General features: G+C 37.9%; 1 pseudogene; it reads left to right on the forward strand.

Annotated features, from left to right (window-relative positions):
• The window catches only part of LOC102849803, a 55,566-nt pseudogene that overhangs the window by 3,446 nt on the left and 40,808 nt on the right, over positions 1-11,312 (forward strand).

The raw sequence follows: 11,312 nt of genomic DNA on the forward strand, positions 1-11,312 counted from the left end.
TGCCCCGGGGGCCCAGAATGTAGATATTGTACAAAAGTTTCTAAATCCCTTCTTTTCTATGCACTTTTTTTATTTAAGAGGTGGGGGTCCCGGGTGGGAACCCCTCCATAATAAAGTCTGTCAATGTTTGGAAAAAAAAAATAATAAAATTAACTGTTAGCTAGAGAAACTGTTCCTTAAAGAAGACACAAATAACTATAATAAAAAGTGAAATTGGAAGTATTACTATCACCTTCAAAGAAATTAGGATTATACAAAACATTAATAACAATTATATGCTAACATATAACTTGAATTAAATGAGCAAATTCCTGCAGCATATTACCAAATTTGACCCAAGAAAAAATATTTTAAAATGGAACATATTTTTAACAAGTAATAATTGAAACAATAATTAAGAAACTTCCCAAAGAAAAGTCTAGGTCCTGATGGTCTCACTGGAGAATTATATCAAACATTTAAAAAGAAATCATATTAATCATTCCTAAAGGTTACAAAAAAAATAGAAGAGGAGAGATATATTTTGCCTCATTTTGTTAGTTTTACTCTGAATCAGATGAGAACATAGAAAAAAAGAAAATGATCTCTTACGAGCAAAGTATGAAAAGTTCTTCAACAGCATACTGGCAAACTAGCTTCAACAGCACAACAGAAGAATTAGATACCAAGTACAAATTAGATTTCTCCTGGGAATGCAAGTATTGTTCACCATAATGAAAGTAAACAATGTAATACTTGATAAGGGCCAACACATTTTCACAATATAAACACTCAGAAAAATAGGACTAATAGGGGACTTCCTCAAGGGCATTGATGAAAACTCTACAGCTAACATCACACTCTGTGTATAGGCTATGAACTTTCTCATCTCTCTTACTTTCTCATTTCTTCTTTTTGTTTTGACTTCTCTGGGTTCTAGTGCAAGTTTTAGAGTCTTTTCTGACATCTGTTTCGGTCTTTTCTTTCTCCCCTCTGTCATAAACTTTTGCTTTCTTCATGAAACTCATCTCACAGCTCACTCATCTCGTCTTCAGTCATTAGTGTTCAATGTTAGAGCTCAATAATCTCTATTATTGAGATTTATTTTTTTTTTTTACTCTTCTGACTGGGATCCTTCGCAGTCACTGGGTACCCTTATCCAACACACTCCACCACCACACATAGCCACATTTGGCAGTCTTTTCACACTACCCATCTCTTACTGGATACCTTGCCTACACCCAAACCCTGAACTAGATGTCCAAGACATCATCTCAAGTCTTTTGGTATAGCCTAAGTTAGTTTTATGATATTCATGTGCAGTACAACTTCTTAACACTAGCACTATTTTAGTAGTTCTAGAAGGATGTGATTAATTGCCTCCAAAAACCCATTGGAAAGTTAGCTATGGGTTGGGTCTGATAGTACACAACAACAATCATTAAAAAAGTTACAACACTGATTTCTAAAATATTTTTTAAATATAAAGATGACTGAGGCTTCTTGCAAGGAAAGCTAGGTAGTATTTTTAGCTGTGAAATAAGAAGAGACAGAAAAGTAGAGTGAAGAAGAGAGAGAAGAGGAATGGTAGGAAAGTACAGATCATTGTAGGGACTGAAATAAAGCTGAAAAATATTTGAGTACATATTTTCTACCTCTAGTATTGTTTCTCTTTCTCTCCCAATAGAATTTTTCACCTTATGCTTTGCTGTTGTTAGGTGTCATTGAGTCAACCATGACGCACAACAACCCTATTAACAACAGATTTAAATCCTGCTCTATTCTGCACCATCATCACCATCTCTGTTATATTCCAGTCAATTATTGCAACCATTGTTTCAATCCACCATGTTGCGGGGTTTCTTCTCTTCTGTTGACTCTCCACCTTTCCCTCCATGATCTCATTTTCTGAGGACCAGTCCCTCTTAAAAACATGGCCAAAGTAGGTGAGACAAAGTCTCACCACCCTCACCTCTAAGGAGCAACCTGCTTGAACTTCTTCTAAGACAGAGGTTTGTTGTTTGTTTGTTTGTTTGTTTGTTTTTGTTTGGGGTTTTTTTTTTTTACAGTCCATGGGATATTCACTATTCTTCTCTAACATTACAATTCAAAAACATCAATGCTTCTTCTGTCAGCCTTATTCACTGTCCAATTGTCAGGTGCACTGGAAGTGAATAAAAAAACTAATGCTTGGATCAGACACATGATAGTCCTTATACTAATGGTTTTGCTCTTCCGGTGGCCTTGTGGTAAGGAGCTGTGCTGCCAACCCAAAGACATATGGTTAGAACCCACAAGCTACTCTGGGGCGAAAGATTGGCAGTATCTTCCCAAGTGATTTACTGCCTCTGAAAACCTACTGTAAGGGCAGCTATGAATTGGTTCTGACTCAAAAGTATTATAACAAATAATAAATAAGCACTTTGGGAAACCCTTTGCAACATATTTTCTCAATGTAAAATGTTGCATTATGATTTGATTGCTCTTACCATGAATGTTGATTGTGCACACAGTAAAATTAAATTGCTGACAACTTCAATCTTTATCTATCATGATGTTGCCTGTGAATCCATTGGTAAGAAGTTGTTGTTTTTTTTTTTATTTTGAGTTGAAATGTATATTGAAGACTATATAACCTTTGATTTTATGCAGGAAGTGCTTCAAAAGTCTTTTCTTTCTATAAGCAAAGTTGTGTCATATGCATAACACAGTGTATTGATGAATCTTCAGTGTATCAATAGGACATATCTAGAAATTCAAATTAAATTCAGAAGAAACCATGGAAAGAGGAATATCATTTCTAATGTCTGATGAATGTTGGCTGAAAGCAAAGATTGCCAGAAAGATGTTGACTTGTGTTTTGTTGACTATTCAAAACAGTTCAACTTTGTGGTTTATAACACTTTTTTATTTTTAAGAAGATTGGGAATCACAGACCATTTAGTTGTGCTCAGGAAGGACCTATACATAAATCAAGAAATACTTGTTTGAACAGAATAAGGAAAATACTGCATGGTTTAAAATCCAGAAAAGTGTGGGTCAGGATGGTACTCTTTCTGGATACCTATTCAATCTGTGCACTGAGCAAATAGTTCAAGAAGGTGTATTATGTGAAGAAGAACATAGCATCTTCCACTTTAGAGAATTGTCAGTTCTTCTTCCTTTGTGGTTAGGGCAGAAAATACCAATGAATGAAACTTTGTAATAACAGACTAAAACAGCAGTAACTATGAGGATGACTCTGAAGCAAGCAGTGTTTTATTTTGTTATACATAGTCACTACAGATCACATCTACTTCTATAAAACCTAATAATAGGACAACTCCAACCACACTCTTATATCTATCCCCTGACTTGGGAACATGACATGAGACATGTTTGCCTGAGTCATCTAATGAAGAGCTCTCACAGACCTGGTTCTCAATTTCCTGGAAGTGAGAGTCCTAGGGGTTTTAAGAATTTATTTTCTTCATTCCCTTACTTCTCGCAATGGTTAAAGAAAGGTTTTGTGTGAATTTTGTTGGGTCAAGATTCTATAGTTTGACAGTCACATAATTATGAGGTCATCCCTCAGGATGAGATTAATATCATGTAATCATATTCATGATGAGATCTACTATAAGCAGTTCATTAGTTGAAAGACAACCTTCTTCAGTATGTGGTCTGAATACACACGCGCGCGCGCGCGCACACACACACACACACACACACACACACACGGATGTTCTTGCAAAGCTTTCTAGATTTTTGCTTCCTCTGAATCATGCATCCAGTTCTCATCATCTGAACTAAAGTTCTTGGAATTTTAGTCAGCTATTTCCTTGCTTATCTCAGATTTTGTCATTCTCTGCTGCTTGTGAGTCAGCAATCTTCTGACTTAATCAATTTTGAGTTTGGCAAGCTCTGCAGTTACATGAGTCAGGAGAAGCCGCTAGCCTGATGTCTGACTCACAGATGGAAATTTCCAGTCTCAATAGACATATGATTATTTTCTTTGAGATAAATCCCTCTATGTGTAAACCTAGAAATAGACATAGAGACAGACATGTATTTTTGGTTTTGCTCCTCTAAAAAAACTCAATCTTAAAGACTTGACAAAGAAGTCATTGATTCTGAGAAGATAGCAAACTGTGTTTAGCACATATTGAAGAATATTGCAGGCTATTCCATTCAGAACAGAGCAAGGAGACACTACATGGTTCAAAATCAAGAAGGGATGTATTCTGTCTCCATACCTTTTCAATCTGTATGCAGAACAGATCATCCAAGACTCTGGGCTGTACAAGGAGGAATGTGGCATCAGGATTGGTGGAAGAATCATAAACAACCTGCATTATGCAGATGACACAACCAACCCTGCTTGCTGAAACTGAGGAGGACCTGAAGCACTTGCTGCAGAAGGTCAAGGACTGCAGCCTCCTATATGGATTGAAGCTCAATACCAAGAAAACAAAGATTCTCACCACTGGGCCAATTGGCAGCATCAGTATGAATGGTGAAGAGACTGAGATAGTTAACAGTTTTAGTTTGCTTGGCTCCACAGTCAACACTCTTGGTAACCACAGCCAGGGAATAGGAGACGAATTGCATTGGGAAAGTCAGCTGTGAGGGACCTCTCAAGAGTACTGAAGAGCAATGACACCAGGCTGGAGACTAAGGTGCGCCTGATCCAGGCTATAGTCTTTGCAATCATGTTCTATGCATTAGAGAGTTGGACAGTGAATAGGGAAGATAGAAAGAGAATTGATGCCTTTCAGTTGTGGTGCTGGAGAAGAGTGTTGACTATACCATGGACTGATAGAACAGGCAGGTTTGTCCTGGAGAGGGTGAAGCCAGAATATTCCCTGGAGTCAAGGATTCTGAAGCTTCATCTGACATACTTTGGGCATGTTGCAAGGAAAGACTGGTCCTTGGAGGGGGATATTATGTTTGGGAGAGTGGAAGGAGGGTGCAGGAGAGGAAGACCCTAGATGAGATGGATCGATTCTGTGAGTGGAGTGGTGGGAATGAGTGTGTTTGAGATGGTGTGGTTGGCACAGGATAAAACAGCGTCTAGGGCTCTCGTACTTAGGGTCGCTATGAGTTGCAAGCAACTTGATGGCACATAACAACAACAACATTCAGGTATGAAACTCAGGGAAAGCTTTGTGCTATCTCTATATGTCTTTTTCTATCTCAGAATCAGAATCACTAAGATTCTGTTTTAGAGTATGCTACATTTTCTTTTCCTTCTCCTTTCTTCTCTCTCTCTTCTTTCATAATAATGAAATCCAATTGTAACCAGATCAAAGCAAAATAGCAGAAATGGTAAAACAGGGATGCAAACCTGGCATCAAGGATGAAAGCATAAGTAAGGTGAAGAAGGTATCCACAGAGAGGCTCTCCAAAGACTATCAGAGCCCAAGAGGCAAGATAAACAGATTCTGTAAATGGGACATTTGTGGTGAAATGGATGACAGGTTGCTAATATTTAGGGGGAATTTGTGAAATAGATAAATATACCAAGGACAAAGAGATCCAAATTCTTGCCATTAGGCAAGATCTTATAATGAGAATATGGAGTTATGTGTGTAAATAGATTCACATTTTGTGGTGTTGTTTGATAAATAAATTATGACTCGTTGTTGTTGTTGATTGCTGTTGAATCGAGGACGACTCATAGCAATCCTATGAACAAAAGGCCTGAAGCCTTTCTATAACTATCATCGTTTCTCAAAGTTCATGGATGGTCCCATGAGATGCTCTTATGAGATCGGAATTGCTGCACCAGATATTCTCTATAGAAGCAGATCATCAGTGAATTTTTCTTCCTCAGAGCTGCTGGGTGGGATTTAACAATCAACATTTCAGTTAGTAGCATCTTTAATAGTAGTTGCTGTTGGGTTGAATACAACTCATAGCAACCCTGTGAACAAAAGATCTGAACCCTGTTCTATCCTACGCCATTCTCAATAAGAAAGAGCCCATTGCAGCAGTCACCACATCAATGCACCTGGCTGAGGGTCTTCCTCTCCATCACCAACCCTCCACCCTTCCCAGCATTATGTCCCTCTCCATGGAATAGCCCCTTCTAGCAACATGCCTAAAGTATGTGAAGTGAAGCCTCCTCATTTTTGTCTCCAAAGAGGACTCCAGTTGCACCCTCTCCAAGACGTATCCATTTGTTCTTTTGGCCATCGATTTGATGTTCCGTGCTCTTCTCCAACACCACAGCTCAAATACAATCAATTCTTCTTCTGTCATCTTTATTCACTGTCCAGCTATCAGATGCATAGCAAGTGATTGGAAAGACTATGCCCTGAATCAGATGTACCTTACTCCTCAATAATTTGGAGTGGTCCCTAATTGTGGATTTTCAAAGGGCAGCTTAGGAAGACAAAGCAAAGTATTATAATGAAAAGTGCAGACAGCTGTAATTGAAGAATAAAAACGGAAGAACTTGCTCTGCATTTCTCAAGTGAGAGAACTGAAAAACAAATTTATGCCTCAAGAGGCATTATTGAAAGATGCTATGAGCAATAGAATGAATGATTCAGAAAGCATCAAAAGAAAGCGGAGGGAATACATGGAATAACTTTACCAGAAGGAACTGATTAACACTGAAAAATTTCAGGAAGTACCATTGAATAGAAAAGTCAATGGTAATGAAGAAGGAAGTAGAAGCTGCATTGAAGGCATTGGCAAGGAATCAGTGGAATCAATGGGCTACTAATTGACTAGTTTCAATTAACAGATGCAGTCTTGTATACACTCACCAATCTATGCCAGGAAATTTGGAGGACAGCTGTCTGGCCAATGGATTGGAAGAGGTCCATTTTTGTTCCTATCCCAAAGAAAGGTGATCCAACTGAATGATACTGAACAATATAATTAATATCACATACAATCAAAATACTACTGAACATCATTAAAAAATGGCTGGAACAGTACTTAAATAGGGAACTGCCAGAAGTTCAAGTAGGATTTAGAAGAGGCTGTGGCACCAAGGATATCATTGCTATTTCAGATGAATCCTGGCTGAAATTAAAGAATACCAGAAGAATGTGTCTATTTGTGCATAGCATCCAAGGACTCATTTAATTATTATGCTTCAAGGACTTATTATTACTTCTATTATGCATAATAGAAGCTCTGGTGGCTTTGTAGTAAAGAGTTGTGCAGCCAACCCAAAGGCAAGTGGTTTGAATCCACCAGCTGCTCTGAGGGAGAAAAATGGGCAATCTCCTCGTATGCAATTTGTTCTTGTTATGTGCTATTAAGTCACCTGTGACTCATAGTGGTCCTTGCACAACAGCTCCAAACTATGTCCTGCCCTCAGCCAATCTCACTGTTGCTGGTGCATCTTCCTCCATAACACCAGCTATTATATCAATACATGTCCTCCAGCGTGTTTCTCTCTTGCACTCTCCCTCCACCCTTCCAAGCACAATGACTCAAGGATTGGTCCCTCCTGGAAACATGACTAAGTATGCCAGATGAAGGTTCAAAGTCCTTGTCCCCAAGAAGCAACTTAATTTCACCTTCTCCTGAAGTGGTATCCACTTCCTAGACAACATGACTCTGGAAACTCTATGAAAATGTCAATAGTTATAGAAAGGCTTCAGGCCTTTTGTTAGTAGGATCACTATCAGCCATGCTCAACTCGAAGGCAATCAATGAGAACAACAGGACAAAATTATTTGTTCTCTTAGCAGTCCATGGAACATTCAATACAATTTTCCAGCACCAAAGCTCAATTATCTGATGCATAGCAACTAATTGTGAAGACCGTGGTCTGGGTTGTGCATACCTTATTCACTAGATTGACATTATTGCTCTTTAGCTCTCTACAGAGGTCCCTGACAGCAGATTTTTCCAATGAATTTGTCTTTTGAATTCCTGACTGCTGGCTGTTGATTATGGAAACAAGCAAGCTGAAGTTGTTAACAATCAATCTCTTCTCCATCTATCGTGGTGCCACCAATTGGTCTAGTGGTGACAATCTTTATTTTCTTAATCCATATTGAAGACTGCAGTCTGGCTTTCTTCAGCAAATGCTTCAGGTCCTCCTCAGTTTCAGCAAGCAAGGTTGTGTCATTTGCATAATGCAGGTTATTGATGAGTCTTCCTCCAATCGTGTTGCCACTTTCCTCCTCAAGTAGCCCAGACTCCGAAAGAATCTGTTCTGCATATAGATTGAAAAGGTATGGAGACAGGAGACATCTCTGGCATACTCTTTTTCTGATTTGAAGCATGTATTGTTATTTTGTTTTATTTTTTCTCTATTCTGACTACTGCTTATGGTCCAATTACAGGTTTCGCATAAGCACAATCAGGTGTTCTGGGGTTCTGATTCTTCTCAAAGTTAATCATAATTTGTGATCCACACAGTCAAATACTTTTTGCATAGTCAGTGAAACACAGACATTCCTCTGGTACTCTCTGATTTCAGGCAAGCTCCATTTGACATTGGCTATGATGTTCCTATTGCCTTAGTTTCTTCTAAACCCAGCTTGTATTTCTTGTAGTTCTCTGTTGATGTTTCGATTGGTTTTGGATGATCTTCAGCAGGATTTTGCTTGCATGTGATAATATTGATATCTTTCAATAATTTCCAGATTCTGTTGGATTACCTTTTCTTGGAATGGCAATCAATATAGATCTCTTCCAGTCAGTTGACCAGGCAGTCTTCCTGTAGATTTCTTGACACAACCTGGTGAGCATATCCAGGCCAGCATCTATTTGTTAAAATTATGTCAAGTAATATTACATCAGTCCCTGGGGCCCTGTTTTTCTAATTCCTTAAGAATAGCTGGAACTTCCTCCTTCATTATAATTGTCTCTTGGTCACAAGTTGTTTCATCAAATTCTTCTGTGTCACCCTCAATTTTTTGGGGTACAGTGACTCTGTGTTCTCTTTCCATCTTATTTTGATACTTCCTGGATTATTTACTATTCTCCCTATTGCATCCTTAAATATTGTCACTTGAGGCTTGAATTTGCTTTTTAGTGCCTTAAAAGATGATAAGTGAGTTCTTCTCTTTTGCTTTTCTGACTTCAGCTCTTTGCACATTTCATAATAATACTTTATTTTGTCTTCCCAAGATGCCCTTTGAAATCCATGTTTAGTTCCTTAATTTCCTGATTTCTTTCCTTTACTTTGGCTTCACAGAATTCTAGTGGAATACTTGAAATTTCTCCTGACATCTAGTTTGGTCTTTTCTTTCTCCTTTGTAATGACTTTTTAAATTCTTCATGGATGATATTCTTGATAGCCTACAGCTCATCTGGTCTTCATTCATTACTGTTTAAGCCCTCAAACCTGTTCCTGAGATGGTTTTTAAGTTCAGGTGGGATAGTATTAAGGTCAAATGTAGGTTCTTGTGGATTTATTTTCTTTAGCTTCAGCCTCTATTTGCATGTAAGTAGTTGATGGTCTGGTTGCACAATGAAGACCTGGTCTAGATTTCACCGCTGATATTGAGCTGCTCCAATTACTCTTTCCACAGATGTAATAAATCTGATTCCTGTGTAGACCATCCTGTGAAGTCCGTGTGTATAGTCACCATGTGTGTCTATTATAAAAGGTATTTGCAATGAATACATCATTAATTGTACAAAATTTTATCATTCTATCTCCAGCTTCATTTCTATCACCAAGTTTATATTTTCTAAACTGATTCTTCTTCTCTGTTCCCTACTTTTGAATTCTAGTCTTCAGCTATTATTGTCACATCTTGGTTGAATGTGTGATCAGTTTCTGACTGGAAAAGTTGAGAGAAATCATCTATTTCCTCCTCTTTGGCTCTTATTGTTGGTGCATATATTTGAATGACACCGGTAGTAGCATGTCTTCCTTCTATGTGTATGGATATTATCTTGTCACAACATTGTATTTCAAGATGGATCTATAAATGGTCTCTTTAAGTATGAATGCAACCTCTCACCTTTTCATTTCCAGCAAGGTAGATCATGTGATTACCTAATTAAAAACAACCCATGCCAACCCATGTCAGTTCCCCACTGCCTAATATGTCAGTATTTATGAGCTCCATTTCTTCCTTAACAATGTTCAATTGTCCTACATTCATAGTTCTCTCATTCCACATTCTAATCACTAGTGTCTGCTTGTAACTAACTGTTCCTCCTCCTTTGTGTTTTCTGGACAGTAGGGCTCAGCCTCCAGTGCCATATCAGCTAATCTAATCTCTGTGTGCTCTATTGTCCATAGCGTTTTTAAAAGTCTTTTGTTTTGAAGTGAATGGCCAATCCTTCTTCTTAGTCTTACTTTGGATGCTCAACTTTACAACAATATGTCACAGACAAACTATTTTACCCAAAAAGCAGATGGAGGACTCATTCAGATTACATAGCCAACAGATTTGGTATTTATCCCGACCCCCTTCAGTGCTTCTGTTGTGATCTCATCCCTTCCCTGCCTCACCAGCATCCCCTCCGCCCAACTGTTCCCTTACCTTGCTCTGCCCAGCCAGTACCATCCTGCCTCCTCCCCCTAGTTAATCCTGACATGATGCCTCCAGTCATTTTTGTCAGTTCCTTATCTCTCTACTCTCCAGTGATGTTGGTGCTCCAGGCAGGTCCAGGGCAGGGTAGGGGTGGCATTGGCACAGCTCAGCTGGGTGGCACAGACTGATAGTGGTGGGCACAGATCTCGTGCAATCATCTATCTCTGAAACCCCACTGAAGATTCAGCTGTGAGTTGGTTAAAACTTAATATCACATAACAACACTGTGGATATTAAGATGTACATTTTTAATTAAATCTTATCTTTTAGGTTTGTCAAAATCTATAATGTTAAACTTAAGCTTACTATTAATACATTGCTAATAATAATTGAAATGATAATTTCATCCTGATGAATGAAAATTTGCACTTAGGTCTTATGGTTACAGAAAACATAAAAAATTTAATCTTAATTTATATACATCTTTTTATTGCTGAAGGATATTAAATGTGTTCAATAAAAGAACTTCAAGCATAAAAATATATTATGTTAGGATAAAAAATCTATGGGAGAAATGGAACGGAAATATGAGTTCAAGGAGAAAATGAAGCAATGTAAAAGTTCTGGTTGTTAAAGAAGAGCTTATTCATGTATTTTTTAAATTGATGAAGATGAACATAAAGTCACTGTGGCATTGAAATTTTATTGGATAGATACACTGGAAAGAATGTCATTACTGTTTACTTATCAAAAGTCAATAATTAAAATATGCCAGAAATTTTATCTTTTACAACTGTTTTAATTTGTGATGAAAATTTTCACTGTCAACTTGAAAATGGACATGGGGACATATGTTGTTGTTGTTGTTGTTGTTATGTGCTGTCGAGT

Source organism: Elephantulus edwardii, unplaced genomic scaffold (genome assembly GCF_000299155.1).
Source record: "Elephantulus edwardii isolate Elephantulus edwardi_28Jun2011 unplaced genomic scaffold, EleEdw1.0 scaffold00008, whole genome shotgun sequence".
Lineage (NCBI taxonomy): Eukaryota > Metazoa > Chordata > Mammalia > Macroscelidea > Macroscelididae > Elephantulus > Elephantulus edwardii.